The sequence below is a fragment of the Rattus norvegicus genome, chromosome 5 (assembly GCF_036323735.1).
Source record: "Rattus norvegicus strain BN/NHsdMcwi chromosome 5, GRCr8, whole genome shotgun sequence".
NCBI classification, from domain to species: Eukaryota; Metazoa; Chordata; class Mammalia; order Rodentia; family Muridae; genus Rattus; species Rattus norvegicus.
The window spans coordinates 145,508,276-145,530,575 of record NC_086023.1 but is presented as its reverse complement, the minus strand read 5'-3'; the positions used below and the strand labels follow the sequence as shown (position 1 = coordinate 145,530,575).

The window sequence follows — 22,300 nt, the reverse complement described above, 5'->3', positions numbered from 1 at the left end:
GGGAGCATGGCAGCACGCAGGCAGACGAGGTGCTGGAGAAGGAGCTGAGAGTTCCACGTCTTGATCAGCATGACGCAGAAGGGGACTGTGCGCTACACTGGGCAAAACCTGAGCCTAAGATACCAGCATAAGCCCACCTCCACAGTGACGCACTTCCTCCAACAAGGCCACACCTCCTAATAACGCTACTTCCTGTGGACCAAGCATTTAAACACGTGAATCTCTGGGGGCCATTCCTACTGTAAGCACCGTAGCGTGTCTGGTGAAGTTTCAACAGAAAGAAAGGAGGAAGGAAGTGGAGCATTGTTTCCTGTGAGCTGGAAAGAAACTGTCTGTGTGCGTATTTATTGGGCAAGATTTCTACACGAGGTGTTAAAGGCACGGGCTGCTGAGTCCTCGCTGGGAATAGAAAGATAAATTAAAGCAGGACTGCGAAGTAAAAAGTGAGCAGCCCTTGGCGCAGTGGAAGAGTTAGCCTCTGTAGACCGTGTGTGCGCTGGGAAGTTCTCCATGGCTGCAGCTGGCCAACCACTTGCTAAAGAGGGTCAGCATGTGTTGGGCGACTTCTCCTGGGGAAACGGGAACAGATGTCTGTTTACCCCAGCCAGGACACCTATGGCTGACCAACGTCAGCAGTTCCTCCCAAGTCTGGCATGACAAAACAATGTGTTTATTAGGCACATTTACAAGAACCTAAGTGAGGAGTTATTTAGGTCCTCCCCCTCCCCCTCCTGTCCCCACAGCCCCAAAGAGCTGTATCACTGAAAACCCTCACTTTCATTTAGGCTTCTGTCTACTGAGATCACATGTGACTGGGGCAGAGTTACAGACAGTTGAGAGGGAGCACAGGAAAGAGAGTGACTAGGATCTCAGGTGGATGCCTAATGACTTTCTCCTCAACCTCCTTCTTCTATAAAGGGATGTTCACCGGCCCCAATCTTAGGGTCACTCCTGGGAGGCTACAACTGCTCTGATTAGGATGGTAATGGTTGTTCTCATTGCAGGATAGCATCCCACAATAGTGTGCAGCACAGAGACTCAACCAACCATCTTCATAGTTCAGGGACCAAGAATGAGAAACAGTTATTCGGGAAAGGTGTGTGAAGACCTCTTGTGATGGCATGGTCCTGTTGTGACTTTAGTGAAAGGTTTTAAAATTTTTTTTATACCAGCAGACACACTTCTGGCTTGAGTGGAAAGGAGCAAGTACTGGCTGAGATGAAGGAAAGGGGATGTCTCTAGAGGAGCCACATGTAGGAGAGGCCAGGGGTCAGTCAATGTCACAAAGCACCTGCTCAGAATCAAGACAGCAGGCCCTTTATTTCTTGTCCATGGTCCTAAAGGGATGACCAGAAAACCCATAGGAACTGTGACAGAGCCTTACAGTTTTATGGCATTTCCTCTGGAGTGTTTGGACTAGCTCGGGAGATGCGTGGCCCCTTCTAGCTGCTCCCGTGTGCCGTGGGATGGATGTCTAGACCGTGCCTTCGTCAGGGCTGCGCTTTAGGAAAAGATAACAGGATCACAGATGGGAAGGAAATGATCCCCAGGAAAACCACACACTAGTCACTCCCGTGTCTGACGCACATGATATTTAGGTGATATTTTAGATTCAGAGTTGATGCTGGAATGGCTCAAGACATTGGGGGATGGCGGGATTGGGTGCAATGCATTTCGCTTATGATACAGGACTTGGATTTTGGGGGCCAGAGGATGGAAAGTTGGTCATATGCTGACTTACACGATTTTCTGCCACCTGTTACTAATTGAAGCCCTAAAACCTTGTAGTTCAGCACCTGAACTTGGGGAAACAGGGTTCCTGCGGATGTAATAGGTGAGGATGAAATCTTACAAAGTACAGTTTGCTCCCGAGTTGATAAGCCTGTTCTCTTTCCAAGGAAGAGAAACTGGATATAGATGTGAGCTATGGGTGGCATTGCTTTTCCTAGGGAGACTATTTCTGTTCATCCCAAATGAGACAGCAATGACAGACCAAGGACAACCCTAAAGCCAGCTAGGTGGACCTATGAGTTTGTTGAGGTAACAAACTGAGCACAGGTGACCAGGCAGCTTTGTCACTGAAAAGCCAAGCCTCACCTTGTATGACAACTCAGGAAAGCTCTGTCACTGGGGTCCTCTGAATAACTTGCAGGCAGCTACACTGTGGAAGAGTCTCCTCTCCCCCTGAAACTGTCCACTGCTTCTAGAACCTCAGGTAGGGGCCCTCTGAGGCTCTGAGTCTCATTTACGTGGAGTCTCATGAACCTCCCTTCTCCCTCAGGAGGGAATACTCCAACCAGAGGTAATGGCCCACCCAACAGCAAGGAAAACACAATATGGAGACGAAGGCAAAGATTTCCTATTATTTTTGCAAGTCGAGGAGTGCCAGGTGGGACGCAGAGGACTGTGGGCTCAGGTTCTCCCTCCCAGCCTTCAGAATTAACCAAACCATGAGCTGGATGCGGCGGTGATGTCATAATTCCAGCACCTGGGAGCCCGGTGCAAGAGGCTGGTGGGTTCAAAGCCAGCCTGGGATACATGCGTGTAATCAGACCCTGATTTAAGACTGTCTCACCTCTAAAGGACAGTGTATTTCTGCTCAGCTGTCCAGTCTGTGACACTAGGCTGAGGCAGCCATGGCAACTGATGTTAAAAAAATAATAATATGAGCCCATAGCAAGCAATGCAAACCGTGCGAGGCTCTCCATTCTCCCATCAATGGCACCATTACTGCTGCACATTTCCTCCTTGTATATCTTAAAAACTCATAATACATTGCTATTAATTTTTATTTCAATAGGCTTGCCTTTTAAGGGAATTAGCTTCGGTGCCGACAATCTTCCAGCGTAATGTATCTCACTTTTGGTTTTTTAAATTTATAATTGCACTGAATAATGAATTTCAGGATGGCATTTTTGTGTGACTGTATCGCGCCATCCCCAGCATACTCGGTTGTCCCCTTTCAGCCTCTCGCTGGTCCCTTTCATCCCCAGGAGCCTTCTTCTCTCAGGTCTGAGCTTCATTTTTTAGATTTCCTTACACAAGAGAAAGTCTGTAGGGCTCGTTTTCTGAGTCTGGCTTATTTTGCTTAACAAAATAATGATCTCGATTTTTGTCTGTCTTCCTGGAAACAACACAATTTCATGCTTTTCTGGCTTTTATTTTAAGGGTTGGACGTCAAACTCATGGCCTTGCTTCTGCTGGACAAGTGCTCCTCCACTGAGATATGATCTCAGGCCAATTTCACACTTCTTACCTGTTGAAGAATATTTCACATATATGTATACATGTATATATATATAATTTATATATATACATATATACATACATACACACACATATATATATATATTGTATGTGTGTGCAGTATACTCACATGAACACACAAGGACACACACACACACACACACACACACACACACACACACACACACACCACATTCTCTATAGCCATTCACCTGTGAAGCCGTTTCTGTAACTTGACTGACTGGTGGCCAAACATCCCACAACAAACCTGGACAGCAGGTATCTCTGGGATACGGTGACTTAAGATACCTCTGTGTGTCATCCCCGGCAGTGGTATGGTTGGATCATGTGACAATTCTGTTTGTAACTTTCTCAAGAACCTTTATGATGGTTTCCATAGTGGCTACATTAATTTACGTTCCCACCAGAGATATATAAGCATGTCTTTCCCTCTTAATCTTCAATCATGTTTCCCCCCACACACACCCTTGGTGATAATAATTAATTATAATTATTATATAATTTAATTATATAATATAACATTATATAATTAATTATATAATTATCAGGTGAGAAGGAATCTCTGTGTCGTTTTGATTTCTTTTCCCCTGATAACTACAGGTTCTGTTCTCCAGGGTGTCCTCGCTCTGGTGGCCTTTCTCTGCAGTGCAGAGGTGTTTGAATTTGATCCCGTCCCCTTTGTCTTTCCGGGTTAGCATTTCCTGGATCACTGAGAGCCCTCATCTCTGCTCCTTGAGTGAAGTGTTTCCTTCCTTCCCTCTATTGGTCTCCAAGCTTCTGGTCTCAGGTTTAAGAACTTCCATCCATTTCAAGTTTACTTTTCATGCAGACAAGAGGTGGAGAACTCGTTCCTGAGTCCTGCGTGTGTTCATCCTGACTTCCCAGCATCGCTGTTTAAATGACCATGTTTTCTCCAAAGCATGCTTTCAGTGCCTGGGTTGCAAGTCTGCTGGCTGGGCCTGGAAGTGTTTATTTCCGGGTTCCCCTTCAACTTCAATCGGTCTGCAAGTCACATACTAGAATCTGTGGCACATGGTACAAAAAAGGAGTTCTAAGAGGAAAGTTTAGAGCTATGAAGGACCTATATTAAACAAACAAGCAAACAAAAAACCCAAAGACCGAGATCTGACATAAATAACCTAATGGTGCACCCCGTTGCTGCTTTAATTAGCATTGAAAACTCCTTTAAAACAGGGCAGCCTTTTCTCACACGGGCCATTTTTATTTCCACATCTGTCTCGTAACTGAGTTTTCACACCTGCTGTCTGATTTTCTATTAGATTTTTCTTTTTTTTTCTCTTATTGATTTGTGGCAGCACTGTATATTTGCCAAATACGAGCCCTCCGAGACACTCCTTGTTTATGGCTGTTATTCCTCCTTCTCTCCGGGCTCTCAAAATGAATAAAAGTCTTAATTTCAATGAAATCAAACTTATATTTTCCCTTGTGATAAACTCTTTAAGTCTTATTTCAGAAATTCTTTTCTACTAGGAGGTCTTAAAGATATTGTTTCTTATGTTTTTCTAAAAGTTATATAATTTCTCTTACGTGAAGTATTTTATATATTTAGAATTGATTTTTGATTATGATTTCAGACAATATTACAATTTACTTTTCTTCTCTAACACCACCAACTCTCTGAGGAACACTTAAGAAAAGCCTCTTTCTTTTCTTATTATTTATACATTAAGTTTTCCAAATATTTATGGGCTCGTTTCTGGACATTCTATCTGTTGCAGGGGTATTTTTCATAGATTTGTGCCTTCAGTAAAACAGCACTCTCATAATCGCTAGTATTGTGTAATACATTTTACATTTTGATGCAAAAGTTCCTTGCATTAATTCTTTCTTGGGGGGTGTCCTTTGTTTTTTCAGGTAAGTTTTCTAGTTTATTTGTCAAATTTCATTAGAAACCCCATTGAATTCTGAGAGAAAATGCATCACTCAGTGAATTGCTACTTATTTTTTCTTCTCCAGGCTGTGAAAAGTATATTTCTCCATTTGTTTGTATCTTTTTTTGAGTTTAATATATTTCCCTTATCCTGCATAGTTTTATTTTACATTTCCCTTGCATCTGAGTTGGGTGTTTGGTTATGAAATTCTGGCACTCTCTCTCTCTCTCTCTCTCTCTCTCTCTCTCTCTCTCCATCTACCCATCATCTATGTATTTAAGTATTTACCTACCCATCCATCCATCAATCTATGTAGCCATCATTCATCTATCTAGTTATTATTTTTCTATCTATCAGCATCTATACCATCCATCTATCTATCATCTACTTATCATGTATGTATGTAAATTTGTAAGCATATATGTCTGGGTATGTATTGATCCCTCCATCTATTTATCATTTATCTATCCATCCATCCATCTATACAGCTATCATTCATCTACCTAGCTATCTATCAACATCTATATCATCTATCTATCTATCTATCTATCTATCTATCTATCTATCTATCTATCAACATCTATATCATCCATCTATTATCTATCTATCTATCTATCTATCTAGCATCTATCAACATCTATATCATCCATCTATTATCTATCTATCAACATCTATATCATCCATCTATTATCTATCTGTCTGTCTGTCTGTATCCTCTTTCACATAATCTTCAAGTCCCTTTGCATTATAGTCACTCCAATGTTGCTGTGACAGAGTGTTTGACAGAAGCAACTTAGAGAAGGAAAGGTTTGTTTTTAGCTCACGGAGTCAGGAAGTTTCAGTCTATAGTGGCAGGAGGAGAGTTGAGGAACTCAGTTGAAGGCTGTGGGAGTCGGGGTGGGGAGGCTGCTCACATCACAGAGGACTAGGAAACTAAGACAGCAAGACCAGGGGCAGCTGCTTTACATCCTCCAAGAATAATGTTGGTTTTGTTTACTCTTAGACTATGTTATACTTTCTAATTTTTCATGTGTTATTCAACTGCTTGGGATTAGAATATAGTTTTTACTCATTTAAAAAAACACACTTGAAGTGTTCTTATTTTAAATTTAATTTAAGCAAATTTAAAGGAATTAACATATCCTCCACCGTGAAGTCACTGAAGCCACCAAATCAGGTTAAAGAACTTCCCTTCTTTTCTTCACTTACAGTAATTTATTTCAAGTAAAGTGATCAATGAATGCTGAATTGTATTTAACGTATTCCCTCATCTCCTGAGATAATCACATGCTGTTTCTTCTTTAATCACTAATGATGTAAATGGTATTTATTGATATTCTGCCTCATCAGTCATTTGCTATTTATTTTGTTTAAAATTTTTATATCAGTATTTATGAACGAGGAACTGCGAATTCTATTTTATTTCGTTGCTCTTACTAGCCTCAGGTGTTAAGGTCTAATAAGCCCATAAAAGGAGCCGGAACAAGCAGGGTAATCTTGGAACGGCCTGTCTGTTAAATGTTTAAGGTAATCCCTATGCTTTTATTTCTGGGTCCTAGGTTTCTGATACAGGGCAGTCCTAAGACATTAGTCTTCTTCACGGTAGAACTGTTGATACCTGCTGTTTAGCTTCGGCAACTTTAAAAGTTTATTTTATATGTTTTTTAGTTTAGTATAATTTGAAAATGAAGTTTCTCATTATCTTCTGTCTCTGTTACATCTGCCATGTCACCCATTTATGTACCAAATGTCTTTAAATTTCTCTCATACCTTACTATGTATGTGACAATACTTGGTCCCCAGTTGGTGGAATTATTTAGGAAGGATTAGGAGGTGTGGCCTTGCTGGGGATGTTTCACTGGGGGGTGGGTTCTGAGGTTCCAAAAGTCTCTAGCCATTCCCAGTTTGCTCTCTTTCTCTGCCTCCTGCTTGTGGATCAAGATCCCGCTGCCTTGCCTTTGCTCCACCCCCACAATCCCCAAAGCTGTGAAACATGGGCCCAGTTAAATGCTTTATTTTCTGAATTGTGTTGGTCATGGTGTTTTTGTCACAACAACAGAAAACTACTACGGGGTTATTCTAGTGTTTATTATTTATGTCAGAATACATTTATGTCATTGATGTGCAGTCTTCGTTGTTAATATAAGCATTTCAATCTACACATTTCCCAGTCAGTGTTATCTAGTTGTCGTCCCATTATTGCCTTACGACGTTTTCCGTATGGCTTAGTTCTAGGCACTTTAAAATTTACATTCTCTTTTTGGGGCATATGAGCTATTGAGAGATCTGAGTTTCGATTCCCAAGTGAATGTTTCTGTAGTTATTGATTTGTTACTGTTTTAACTTAATTGCATTATGGTCGTTAAACATAGTCTGTAGTACAAATTATTTGAAATTTGTTAAGACTTCATTTGACATTTCCTTATTAACACGAGGAAAAATGTTACTAGTTATTTGTTGCCATGGAGTTCACTTAGATCAAGCTTTTAAATTTTACATCCAAGGTATGAGGGCCTGGATTCAGCTCTGGAAACACACAAACACACACACACAAACACACACACACACACACACACACACACACACGCATGCACGCACACACATTTTCATATCATCTACATTCCTACTGACTTTTCTTTTTCTTAGCATATTTATTGCCATATTATAAGCATGCTTTAAAACCCATATTGTAAAGTCAGATTTATCACAGTTTTCTTACAGTTTGATCTATTGTGTTTTATTTGTTCTCAAGTGATATTGTATATGCATGCAAATTTAGGAGTGTTAAATCTTCTTAGCAAATGAAACTTTTATCAGTATGGGGTGACCCTTTTTATTGCCAGTAATGCTTTCTGTTTTAGTCTATTTAATCGGATAAGACCAATAGAGCCAAATCAGCCCTCTTCAGTTTGGTTTCTGGTTGGAATATCTTTTATCATTCTGCATGTTTCAATCTTCTGTTTGGTTCTGGTTACTTTCTGTGTCATATACAATATAGATAAGAACCATTGTGGGTCAGCAAACTGGCTTAAGCAGTAATGGCACTTCTTGCCAAGCCTTGGAACAAGATCTTTGGAATCCATGTGGTCTTCTGATCTGCATGAGTGCGTGCACATGCTTGTGCGTGCACACACACACACACACACACACACACACACTCACAGTCACGCACATACAATTGCACACACGCAATTACACCCACACACAATCACACACATTCACAAATACGAAGTCACATATGCACAGACATAGACACACACAACGCAAAATGAAAATTCTAGAAGGGACCTGTTTGCATTCTGACAACCTTTTTATTTTGAGCAGAGCATTTGTTCATTTTGTACTTACCGGGATCACTGCCGAGGTTGGAGCTATCCTGTCATTTTATTTTGTGCTTCCTCTTGGGGTTACTTTGCATGTTGCCTTCTCTGTTCTATGGGTTTGTTTGTAGCAGGGCTGCACTATGCAGCTCTAGGTATTTATAAGCTTGTGCAGTGCAGGCTCAGCTCAAACTCAGAGAGATTCACCTGTCTCAGCCTCCGAGTGCTAAGACAGAAGGTGTGAACCACTGTGCCTCTCTCCCTTCCCTGTCCTTACCTTCTTTTGGACTGATTGTTTTCCCCCCTAAATTTAATCACTATCCTCAAATAGTACAAACGTATGTGGAACTTTAGAAAATTTGTCCTTTTGACATACAAAATAAACAAAATCTATAAGGCATTCAGGTAAGGAATTTAAGACTGGAGTGGTCTTCTTCCTGGATAAAAACCAGTATTGCCCAATGCTTTTCTTTAATATTCTAAGCTACTCATCATTGTTCTTACCATCATTATTATTGTGCAGTCTTCGTTTGGATTGATCTATCTGTTCATAAGTCTATTTTTCAGCTCTGAAAAAAATCCCAAGTTTCCATCAGCGTAGATGTAAAATGTCTCCCACAAGGTCATGGTGACACTATTTTGGGAAGTGGTGGATCCCTAAGGACTTAGGGCCTAGCTGGAGGAAATGGGTGTTGAGGATGGGCTTTGGAGCCCATAGCCTGGTTCCTCATTCTGCCCTCGTTTGGCTGTGATCTGCTGAGATGTGAGCAAGCAGGCCTGCCCTGATCTCTTCCCTATCCTGACAGGCAAGCACATCTGCCCTAATCCCTACCATGAAGTGGAAACTTTAAGGGTTTTATAAAAAGTCAGTTGTGTTGGATGGTGTTTTGCTGGTGCAAACGTGTGAAGAAAAATGTTCTGTTAAAGTGAACACAGGTGTGAAAGGCTAAGGCAGACTCGTGAGGGAATGTTTCACTGAAGCAGACACAGGAGAGAGGATGCTCTGCTAAAGCAAGCACGTGAAAGGACACAGGATGAAGGATTCTTTGCTAATGACATACATGTATTGGCCTGCCTTACATTGCATAGTTGAGCTGCATTTGCTGGGACTGCATTTGCTGAGAAACTCTCCCCAAAACATCTGGTGGCATGCTGAAGATTCTTGCTGCTTCCTCAGACCGAGGTTGATTGGTAGAGTGATGTCAGCTGAGACAGACACGAGTGTTGAGGCAAGACCCGAGGTGGACACATGATGTTCAGAGAGAGTAGAAAAGGGCTTGATGGACAGTGTTGGAGACTGGGCTTGGCTTGCTAATCGAGCCAGCTGTGCAAGGCTTGTTGGTCTCAAGTCTTCACTGATCTTCACTTCCCTGAGAGAGGCACAGCCCAGAACCTCTCCTGGTATTTTCAGGGTTTCTCCTGCTGACTCAAGTTGAGGCTGAGGCTTGGCTGTCTCTGCTAGGTCATGCCACTGCTGCTGATTCCTGTTTGCAATTTTGACTCTACCTAACTGGACTGCTGCTGTACCCACGAACTGTTTGCAAGTAAGCCGAACTGCCACTGCTGACCTGTGAGCTGAACTGCCCATTTCCAGACAACACAGATGGGAGTTGCTCCAAAGAACCTTTCTATACAAGTTCACTTCTCCTCCTCAACCCCTGATATCCTTTCTTTTCCACTACCTCTGGTAGGTGGTGGGTTACATGGGAGCTTAAAGTGTTTGTAGGTTGATGTCACTACGCAGGTGAAGGCAGACAAGATAAATGAGGCCCGTCATTGGACGAGAAGGAAGGGAGGCAGGAACAGAGGTTTGAGAAGGAGAAGGAGCCGGGAGAACATGGTGGCAGATGTTAAGATTCTTCTCTGCGGATAGATACAGGTTGTTATGCATATTTTTAAGGGATGGGTGTGTACAGGATTTTGTGCTGTCTAGATGGGTAAATTATATCTTATCAATTGAGTCAGAGGTTATTGTGTGGTGTGTTCTTTCATGGGGCAATTTAATTGAGTTCAAGAGAAGATGTGAAGGCAAGACACACCAAGCCCACCACATAATTGGGATGTGTATGCCTGGCATGGTGATAACTTGCCCAGGGAACTCTTAGTGAAAGCAAAGCAGTGTGACAAAAGTGACATGGTGGAATGGCTCTCGGACCAACCTGGTCAGAGGGAGCCTGGGAGAGAACGCACAGAACGGTACAGTGGTGAACCAAGATGTTAGGCAAGAATCCACTAAAAATTGAATTTTTCCAGCCTGAGAAAGTTTTATTTTCTAAGTAAGAGGGGGTTAGCACCGTGTTGAGTCACATGATGTTGCTGGCGAGGGAATCTTAAACAAAAGAAACAGAGTCAGTCTGCTAGCAGGCTCAGGTCCCCTGACGTGAAAAGTGCAGGCTGCTCCTAACCACAGAGAGCGAAAAGACTGGAAGCTGCCCGCTTCTTAATGACAGGTCCTGATAGAAAAGTGATTAAACGGGTTTTCATAGTTAGGAGAGAGTACAGAGTTTATCTGAATCACATGGAAATTTTCACCCGCAGTTCGGAACTTAAATAGGGAAGATTAGTTACTGACTCCGAGTAGAGAGTGGTGATATTTGCCAGTTATAAAAGTTATTACAAAATAGAAGTCTGTGCACCAGGCAGAGTGAATACAGACGTAGATTATAGAAGTTAATAAATAGAAGTCTGACGCTCCGGGTAGAGAGCTTAACAGATGGATGTATTTTGGGCTAAAATCTTAATTTGACAAGTTGCTTACTTCTTATTGGTATTGGTATTAATAGAAAGGTGATTAAATTGTCTTATGAATTACCCCGCTAAGGCCATACGGCTCATTGATGCTGGCAAGCAAGGGTCTGTGGTTATTTTTGATATTTACCACAGCAGGAGGCTCAGATTCTCTTAACATGGGCTCCATGGGGATTTAGGGTTAATTTCCTGGCATGATAGATTAGAGAAGCCAAACAGGCTCATACAGTATTGTTTTGCCTACTTCATTCTTTTAAATTGTTTTAATTTTCATAATGGGTGTGATTTTGAATCTTGTGGTTATATTATTACTCTGGGAGAGAGTGCAGGATACAAGCTTTTCTGGTTACAGACTAAAGAACATGGTATTTTGGGAGAAAGGTTTTGTCTTTGTGCTTTTAAAAAGGGTGCTTAGGTTTTGGACACCTTCCAGAGATATATTGATTAGATTTGATAAAGGTAGATCTCCTGAAAAACTGAATTCAAGAGAATCAAACAAAAAGATATCTCGCTACTAAAATTTTGTTTTGAGAGTTGCATATTGAAGAATGTAGAACTTGGTGAAGCTCATCAGAAAGCTGAACTGGCCTGCTTGGATTCCTGATCTAAAGGACTTTCAGCCAGGTCCAGTCAAGACAGACACCAGGTTACAACTACTCCCCCATTTTCCCTACCTCCTCCTTCCTCCCACAAGGATATCTCAATACCCACACACAGCTTGAAGAAGTTATTGAAGAGTCATCACCCAATTCCTTAAATGTTGGAGGGCTAAAAGTGGTTATTTTAAGGTTGTCTTTTTAGAGAATTTAGAAATGGTCATAATTTAACAGCGAGGAGTTAGCTCAAATTGATTGTACAGTCATAATCTCATTTGGCAGAAATCCTTATATTTGTTACTAAGCTAGAGTTATAATCTTTTACATTGGTACAGAGTTTCTTTGATACAAGTTTTCTCTGATATGATTTTATCATTTAAAATTAATATTGTTCATCTCATATAGAGGCATTGTTTCTATACAACACGTTTAAGTATACAAGGCTTAGACCCAGTTCTTTATGGCTATTAACAAACTAATCTGAGATGATTAAACATAGGAATTCAGGGACAGGTAGCAAATTCATGGCTCATGGTTTCCTGTTAGGTGTTTTCAAAGTATTTTCATCAGAAATAGCTGAGAGTATTTAATGGACAGCAGTCCAGATTACTGTATATAGATAGACGGTTTTCACAAACATCAGAAATGCACACAATGTGACATTTTTATTTATCATTTGTTGATACATAACTGCTCCTATCAGCTCCCCTTTGGTGGATTCAAAGAAGGAGTTGAATGACTCCACCTCCAGGTAAGGCAATGTACTGTGGCAAGACAGCCACTAGGCGAGAACTGCCTCAATTCATCTATAGACAAAATACTGTCCTGAAAAAGGACACATTGCAGAATAAGTTGACTGATAATTTCTGCCAAGCCAGGATGATCAGCCCTTCAAAAGTCTGTCAGGTGATCCTAGGCCAGAAGGCTGAAGACTTGCTCTCACGTGTTACTAACAGGGGATTGTGCAAGTATAAAATTGTCTCTATAACCTGTCTCAGCCGTGTTAGACTTCCTATATTTACAGATATATTGGTCATTCTCATATTTCTGATGGGGTTGAATCTAGTTATAGTCTCATAGCCTACCCAGGCTATTTAACTTTGAGCATACATACTTAATTGGATAGTTATCAGAGAGTATACAAGCTAGCCAGGTCATAACATGGATTTTAAGCCGTTTTAAAGGTGGAATAGATAACTAAATGTTCTGTTTAACTCATAAAATGTTGGGCTGGGTGCTAAGTATATCTTATACTTTTAAATTACAAAATGATAATAGTTGTACTCAGCTTATATTTGAGAGAAAAGTGTTTTTTAATTAGACAGAAAGGGTGAAGTGTAGGTTGATGTCATTATGCAAGTGAAGGCAGACAAGACAAAATGAGGTCTGTCATTGGACAAGAAGTAAGGGAGACAGGAACAGGTTTTAAAAGGAGGGGGTGAAGGAGGAGTTGGGGGAATATGGCGGCAGATGTTAAGATTCTTCTCTGTATATAGATACAGGTAGTTATGTATATTTTTAAGGGATGGATATGTACAGGATTTTGTGCTGTCTAGATGGGCAAATTATAACTTACCAATTGGATCAGAGGACATTGTGTGGTGTGTTCTTTCACGTGACGACTTAATTGAGTTCAAGAGAAGGTGTGGTGGCGGGACGGACCACGCCCACCACAGAATTGGGATGTGTGTGCCTGGCATGGTAATAACCCGCCAAGGGAACTGTGAGTGAAAGCAAACCAGCATGGCAAGGTGAAAACGGGTCGTGAGAACCGGCCGTGCCTTTTTACTTTTTACCAAAACAGTATTTAAGAATTATCGTTAAAATTTGCTTTTGAAATAATTCAAGTTACATTATCCCATCCTGATGGGCAAGCACACCTACCTTGATCCCTTCCCCATCCTGATGGGATATAATCTCCATCTAAATGAGCTCAGCTAAATCCACCCTCCCTTAAGTCACTTCTTGTCAGATATTGTCTACCACTGCAAGAACAAGTAATGGATTATCTTTTGGATACCACCTCTCCTGCAGGCTATACATGTTGAAGGATAATGGAGACAGGAATGACTTGCAGAAACAAATATAGTATCTAAGCAGGACCTTGCACCAGTTGTGTTCTTTCTCAATAGTGGGGCAAGGACTTCTGATTCCCAGGCAGACGCTCAACCTTGGGCTGTGCAAAGCGTGGTTGCCTCTAAGTTAAACGAACATTGGTGGGTCAGGCCCGCTCTAAGCAAGGTAATCAGAGAAGGGTCACAAGAGACTTAAATTGCTACAGGGACTCTCGGTTTGGACCTCCAGCTCGCCCACTCAGTCCCTGAGAGGATCTGCTATGCGTCGTCTGTGGACCTTACCTGATAGCCCAACCCATGACAGCCTGAGGGGCTTTCAGGCCTTGCAAGAAGCCTTCTTATGTGTGGCTATGAGATGGTCCATCTGACTCTCATAAAGCACATCTCATAAAGCAAGGTGCAAAAGTAAGAAACAAGTGCAAAGATATAAGAAAATGACTTCCCAGCCCCCAGCCAAACTTGCCTGTCATTGGGAAGCCAACTTACTGGGGATGGCATTTGTGGGCAATGGCATATATTTTCGAGTTGCAGAGGGAGCTCCTGGCCTGCTTTACATTAGCCCTTTGAAAGGGTGGTCACCTCCTCTCCATGCTGTGTCTGGGAGCCAGCTCTCTTGCTATATAATCATTGCATGTATCGAGTTTTTACATTTTGTGAGACCGTAAGTGGATGGGATTTTTAAAGAGCTGACATTTATTGAATATTTTACAATGTGCAGTCTTCTTGTAGACACATAACCTCATTATTTCAACTACACAGCGGCCACGAGAAAACAGAGCAAAGAGACTCATCTAACAAATGAAGAAACCAAGGTTCAGAGGACGGACGTAACTTAGGGGCCAAGATTTGCATCCAGGTCAATTAAACCAAAATATGGTGTTTGTCTAGTCTTACCACCATGCAAGATGTGAACAGTGGACGCTAAATAAACAAGTCATTAGAGAATGTTCCAGGCGTGATCCAGGGCTGATCTCTGCACTTTAGGGGTACCTGTTGCCACGGCTCCAAAATCATTAGGTAGGAAGTTTGAAGGACAAAGAGGAATATCCTCCCTCACTGTTTTTGAGGGAACTTGTGTAAGGAGAATAGATAGTTTCTAGGAAATAGTAAACCATCCAGGATGTCAAAAACAGTAGGTACACAGAAGCCAAATGCTACCGTAAATGGAGCATGCTAAATACATGTGCACAATTAAATACTGGGTGTCATCTGGGAGGCAAGGCCCACATCCAAGTTACCAGGCACATCCATTAGTCTACCTCTGTCCACTATTGCCCTATGGGAAATCAAACTACCCAAGCATCATCTTCCAATCTCTCTAGGGTTCAGAAGTCTGGAGTTTTGAGTGACATCTACAGATCCATCTCCATATTGCCTGCCGCTACTCAGAATGTAGTTTTTCAGACCCATTCTGATTTTCTTGACCTTCCTATCTCCTTGTAGAGTCAGAGTGATAACCAGGTACATGCTGGCACAGACAGGCAGGGTATGGTGGAAGGAGGGGAATCCAGACTCACGTTCCAAAGGAGGCACAGCATATCTGAACTGGAGGGTCTGTTTGTCACCCACTCTAGCATCTCCTTCTTACATCAGTTGTGACAGAGTTCAGACTCAGAGAAGGGACTGAGTTCATGTGTGCTGTGTTTCCTATGATGATGGCTGTGGGCATCGTATTTTGGGAGCATGGTTCCTGGAAAACAAAGAAAACCTATGTATGGTTGCTGGAAAAATTATAAAATGAGTCCCAGAAGCTGTGAACTCTAGTCCTGGTTCTCCTCATGCTGCTATAAATGCTACAGAGTCTTCACCAAGATGCAAAGCAAACAGCTTTCTCAGAAAGGGAGCCCCATTGTCATTCCCAGCAGCCTTCCTTCCTACTTCGGCCTCTTTCTCTCCCTCTCATCTCCTGAAGGTCAGGACTAGAGAGAGGACACTTTCAGTCTGGAAGTCGGGTACCAAGGACAAATGGACTACTCTGCCTTCATAAGGTCCTGCTTTTCTGGACTGTTCCAGACATCAGTGTCCCCTCCTCTAGGAGTCTGGCACTTCATCCTACGCACCTGCAGGCCTTGCCATCTTTCTTTGCCTAGTGGAAGATGGATGCACTTGACTGAGTAGAAGCTTCAAATGTACGGCTTGTGTCCATTTCTGGTTTGTCCCCTCATCTCTCAGAGTGTGCACATCACAGGCTGGGCATAGTCCTTCCAACCTTACTCTAAGGATGTGGAGGCACCTAGAATAGAGAGGCCAGTCTCATGAGCACATATTTTAAGCACGTAACCTTGGTTTTTGGAGTCATAGCCCTAAGCTGACTGACACACTCGACTTTGCCACTGCTGTGGTGCCATCCTGGCAGTCACTAATGCTTTTTGTGAAATGGGTCCTGGCTAAAAAGTGGGAACCATGGAAGAATAAGTTTCTACCATTGAGAGACCTCAGTGTAGTGGCTGTAGAAAGGTAGGTTAAGGGCAATATTGAGGACAGCATGGTGTCAGGTAGATAACTCAACCAGGGAAATCAAGAGGATTTCCTTAAAGCGTCCAGTGTAGGAAGTCATTTGCTAAATTCCCAAGGACAAAAGAACCTGGGGAAGGACACTTTTTCAGAGGGAATAGATCAGATGGCATCCAAATCTAGGTCTGTTAGTGACAGAGGCTTGGAGCAGATGGCCCCTACTCCCTCCATCTATGCACCAGCCTCACAAAGAAAGCACGGACTCAATGTCTAGCCAATAGCAGCCCCTGGTTTGTGCCTTGAGCTGTTAGGACCACCCCCAATGACCACTCTGGGATTCCTTTGCTTTGGAAACCTACAGAGCAGAAATGGGCAGCCCAGGGGGTGGAGGGCGAACCCGTTTGCAGAGATCCCACTTCCGTCTAACCCAGGCATCAGAGTCAGCAGAGGCAGAGACTACGGTCCCGACTGCCACATCTGCCTCCCAGTGTGCAGAGAATGACGGCCTCAGAATGAATGATTTACTTGTGTCCTCACGTTCATCAGACCAAATGGAGAGCTCCCTCATCTGAACCGAATGGATCGCCAGAGTTAATCCCAGAGTCTGTCTCGGGTAAGTGAAGCATGGGAGAAAAGTAATGTGCAGGAGGTGCTGCTGGGAAATAGATTGGCTCCAAGTAGAGATGAGAAAAGGGTCAAATAAGCATCCCGAACAAGGCTCCAAGGGCTGAATCCCACAGCTAAATCCCAATCAGTCAAGATGCTCCAATCCAGCCCTCTGCCCAGCCGTGTTTTGTTCTGTTTCTGTGCTTTCAATTTGTTTGTTTAGTCATAACTAAGGCAACTGATTGTAGCCACAATGACCCTAATGAACTGCCTGATTTCTGTCCCTGTCATAACAGATGACCTAGGACCAGGCTCAATCTCTGTTTGGTTCCAGCAGGGTACCCAGAACCGGGTGCATACCCAACACCACTCACGGCCTTGGGTATGAGGCAGTGATGAGGTAGCATCTGTTTCATGGGTGTCCATTTTTCTAAAGTCTTCAGGTAGTCTCTTTTGATGTTGCATTCATTGACAAGGTAACAGCCGAAGACCTGCCTTGCCCCCAACTCCTTCAAGTTCCCTTCATATGTGTTTCCTCGTTAGAGTTGGACTATAACTGTGCAAAGTAAGGACACTGAAGCCCTGTGCCAAGGTACCTTATAGTAAAGAGACATTAGGACTTGTTGCCACCCTGGGCCCTTAAGTTTCATCCATTTTCAGCTAAGTATCTCCTGACCTTGGCTAGGAGGCAAAGTCTCTGAGGACGCCCCAGCATTCTTCTGACAGAGCCTTTTCTTTAATCTTGCCACATGACACGGCACAGTTCAATTTGGAGAAAACCATGCTAAGTGAAACAAGCCAGGTATGAAAGGACACATATTGCATAGGTGACTCTAGGACAGAAGCAGGAGGTAAATGGCAGATGCCAGGGGCTGGAGGACGGTGAGGATAGGACATGTCATTGAACAGATAGAAAGCTCAGCTCTAGAATTCTAGTCAATAGTGTCGTGCTCATGGGTAATTCTATGCTACAGGGCTAGAACATGAAGGTGTCTAAAAGGGTTGATAAAACATTATCTCATGTTTCAGTCACAGTTACACTAAATGGGCTGGAGAAATGACTCAGCAGTTAAAAGCACACTGGATGCTCTCCTAAAGGACCCGGTTTCAGTTCACAGTACTCACATGGGAGCTCACAACCAATTGCAACTCCAGGTCCAGGGAATCTGACTCCCACTTCTGGCTTCCTTGTGATGCACAAGCAGACATGCAGGCAACACACACACACACACACACACACACACACACACACACACACACACACGGAAACCAAAACCACAAAGCAATAGCAGAAATGAACGGTTTCTCGTTTTCTCTTTTGAGCTGGAACTGCAGTCTGATGCTGTGGCTGGAAAAAGGTGGCGAAACCTCTGGGCTCCTCTTCTTTTATTCCCAAGTTGGGTTTCTATGCATTGAACAAGCGCTTCCTGAATATGGCTCTGCCCCAGCTACTCTTGGAGGCACTGGAGAAGGAATGGCAGATCTGATAGACGTGATTTCTGTGACTCTGGGGACTAGAGTGCCCTGACAGCATCAAATAAGTAAATACACATCCAGGAACCCACTGTGGACCAAGACAAGATTCTGAAAGAAAGAGATGGGGTGATTTATAGGACCTCTGGGCTGGGGTTTTAGATATGAATCCTCTAGGAGACAGATGGTTGTATTCAAACTGAGACCTGGGGATGACACTAACCCAAAAGCAGCAAGAATAGAGCGACGGGAACATTCCATACCCAGGGAACATCAACCATGAAGGATAAGACAGTAGAGAGACTCATTAAGGTCGGTAACGGGAGACGAGGCCAGCATGAAAGGGGTGGATTTTGCAAGGATAGTGTTCCAGACTAGGATTGGAGAAGCAGGCAGGGTCAGCAAACCTCAGACTTCGTGAGGCACACAAACACCTCAGCTGTGCTCTATAAGCATAAAGCACACACGGCTTATCGGTTCTGTTTTTAAAATGGTCATTGTAGCTAATGGATTGAGAGCAGACTGAAGGGAAAAGAAGTCAAAGAAGATTCAGGAAGCCGGTAGGAATGTCGAAGATGGCCAGGCTTGTGCAAGTGAAATGACTGTGGAGGTGAAGGCAGTTTATATCTGAGGTCACTTTCGGAGGCAGAACCTCCCAGGCTTGACAGCGGTTTGCACACACAAGGTAAGGGATAACAAGACTTCCTCATACTTAGGCCTGAGAAACCCAGCAGCTGAACATTTTGAAGTCACGGAAACGTCGGGAGGAGAATAGATCTTAGGCCCATGGGGACCAGACACCCCAGTGGGAATAATTGTTTTTCCCTACCTGGAACTTGGTGAACAACTTAGGCTATAGCATAGCATGCCAAGCAGAAATGACAGGGGTCCAAGTGGCCGGATATTGTAAGAAACACGCTTTTCTGTGGACAAGAAAACAATTTTTTTAAGAGAATAAGCAGAGTCAAAAAAAATAAGTTCTTGTTTTCGCAGATGGCGGGGGTTTTTTTCCTTGAAATGACCACTATCTCCCCACACCCGAGGAAGCTGCTTTCCCCCCAAGAAGGCAGAGAAACCATGAGGGTAAGACTCTTCACTATCTTCATACATCCCCAGTTACTGGCGTGACCCTGTCATTGAGGACTGGCACGACTTCCATGCACCAGAGTGGGAGAATGTGCCATGCTGGGGATCCGTGGCCTTGCCTCCCAGGTTAATCCCATCACTACCATGACTTGGGGCTTGTGTGTCAGAAGGGCCCTCAGTAAGATCCTTGTCAAGCTGCAGGTGGGCACGTTACTGTCAACATGAGCACCCCAATGGTCAAAGCAGAAGCTAGAAAACACATCCCAAGTCCACAGCCAGCTCTACTTCCGGTCTAGCCTCTTCGTTCTGCTCCATTAAGACATGAGGTGAGCATAGTGGAGCATGTGTCCTAGTGATATGGTGGAGTACCTTTTGGGTACATGCCCAGGAGGAGCAGTACAGCTGGGTCTTCAGGTAGAACTATTTCCAATTTTCAGAGGATCTGCCAGATTGGTTTCAGAGTGATCGTACAAGTTTGCAATCCCAGCAAGGGAGGGGTGTTCGCCTTTCTCCACTTTCTTGCCAGCATGTGCAGTCAATTGAGTTTTTGATCTTAGCCATTCTGATTCATGTAAGGTAGAATCTCAGAGTTGTTTTGATTTGCATTTCACTGATGACCTAGGGTATTGAATATCTCTTTAAGTGTTTCTCCACAATTCAAGATTCCTCTGTTAAGAATTCTCTGTTTAGCTGTGTCCATTTTTGTCAGGGTTTTGGGAGAGTTGGCGACGGGGTTGGGGAATCTAACTGATGTTATTTTGTTTTTGCAGACAGGGGCCTAGCATGGCTGTCCTGAGGCTCTACCAGCAGCTGATTGAGACAGATGCAGATACAGTCAAGCATTAGAAGGAGGCCAGGAACCCCCTATGGAAGAGTTAGGGGGAAGGATGGAAGGAACTGAAGGGGATGGCAACCCCATAGAAAGATCAGCACTGTCAACTAATCTGGACCCCTGGGAGCTCCTAGCAACTGAGCCATGCTGGTCAGAGGCCCCCAGGCACATAGGATACATAGCAGAGGGCTCAGTGTCTGGCCTTAATGGGAGATGTGCCTAATCCTATAGAGACTTGAGACCCCAGGATAGAGGGGAGATGTCCAGGGGAAACCCTCTCAGAAGCAAAGGAAATGAGGGATGGGGGTAGGGGAAAGAACTCTGGGGGAGGGGGGACTGGGGGAAGGCAATATTTAGGATGTCAATTAATTAATTGGTAATTAAAAAGACATGAGGTGAGGAGTTCCACCTCTGCTCATTTGTCGCCACAAAGCCCGCTGCTACTGTAGAGATCCCTGTAGCCGAAAGTACATTTTAACAACTGCGAGCCCAATACACCCCTCCTTCCTTAAGGTGCTCTTCTCAGACATTTTCATTTTATTAAAGCAAAGAGAAACCCACACATCATCCTAGGACAAAAAAATCTTTCTGTCATTCCAGGAAACAGTAGGTCGTAAGGAACGACCCCAAGAAAACAACACTGAATAAGGTAGCCCAGGAATAGCCCCATAGCCAGGTGGCCTTAAGACTGGAAGATAGTGGGGTTGGGGATTTAGCTCAGTGGTAGAGCTTGCCTAGGAAGCGCAAGGCCCTGGGTTTGGTCCCCAGCTCTGAAAAAAAGAACCAAAAAAAAAAAAAAAAAAAAGACTGGAAGATAGTTTGTGATATGGAAGATATCAAGTGATCACCAAGCCATCTACAGAATTATGGAACTTTTACCTCACGTGAAGGTATTGAGGACACATTCTTGTCCTCATGTCACTATATTTCAATTCTTACCCTCCCTTACTAGAGAATTCTGTTCTTTTAAAGATATTATACTTTTAAAATTTTATGTGCTTATGTTTGTGTGCATCCAAGCATGCGAGCCTGTCTCTCTCTCTCTCTCTCTCTGTGTGTGTGTGTGTGTGTGTGTGTGTGTGTGTGTGTGTGTGTGTGTGTGCACATGACTGCAGGTATGTCCGGAAGTCAGATAGTGCTTCTATGGAGCTGGGGTTATAGATGGTTGTCATCAGCACAGTGTGGGTTCTGGAGACTGAACTCAGGTCATCATCAAAGGCAGTGTGTGTTGTCTCGTTAGCCCTGGTTGTTCCTCTAAGGCAACTCTCCTCTGGCTAGACCAAATCTGTGCCACCAGGAAGCCTGTGGCTTGTCTACCCCTTGGATCAAGTGCTCTTCTGAGATCTATCCACTGGGCTCTACCGGGTATTGCATAACAGCCTCTGTGGACAGACCCCATCTGTCGGGTTCCAAGACTGTTCACGCTCTGTGTTTGATGAATACGACATGGACATCATATTTTGTACAGATGCCATAACAGTGCTCAGTGCACCCCACATTGAGAGATGGGGCCAGCCTGGTTACACCTACCTGTCTCACAGACTCCGTCATCTGTCATCAGCTAACTGTCCCCTCTCTGGTGACCATGTTTCTCACCAGGACCTGAGGTAGAGGTGACTGACTGAGATACTATCTCACATCTGCTTTGCTGTGGAAACTGTCTGCTCTACTGAGATTACTTTTTAGTGTTGTTTTTGTCAGCCTTGCCAGCTAACTTGGTTCCTTCCCCAAAGATTCCAAGCTGCTGAGAGAGACTTGCCCTCCTCACTCCCCAAGCTCCAGCCGAGTATGAAAAATGCAGTCATTTGGTTCATTTAGATTTTCCAGATGTCGGATGTTGGGCAAGGGATGTTCGGTGATGACAGATGACAGACTTTTACATTCCACCCACGTGTTTGACATTGTGCAGATGTAGGCATCTGGAAGCAGAGACTGATTTGTTTTATTAATG

The 22,300-nt window shown here is 43.4% G+C and overlaps 1 long non-coding RNA gene across 2 annotated transcripts; it reads left to right on the top strand.

Moving 5' to 3' along the window:
• The first annotated feature begins 229 nt into the window (after positions 1-229).
• On the top strand, positions 230-20,633 carry LOC120102983 (uncharacterized). 2 transcript variants are annotated; one of them, XR_005504997.2, is made up of 3 exons: positions 230-2,215; positions 14,658-19,116; positions 19,425-20,633. It is a non-coding gene; the product is annotated as an uncharacterized LOC120102983 (long non-coding RNA). The 2 variants fall into 2 exon arrangements; XR_010051983.1 differs by having other exon boundaries at positions 14,658-19,843; positions 20,288-20,633.
• Positions 20,634-22,300: the final 1,667 nt, after the last annotated feature.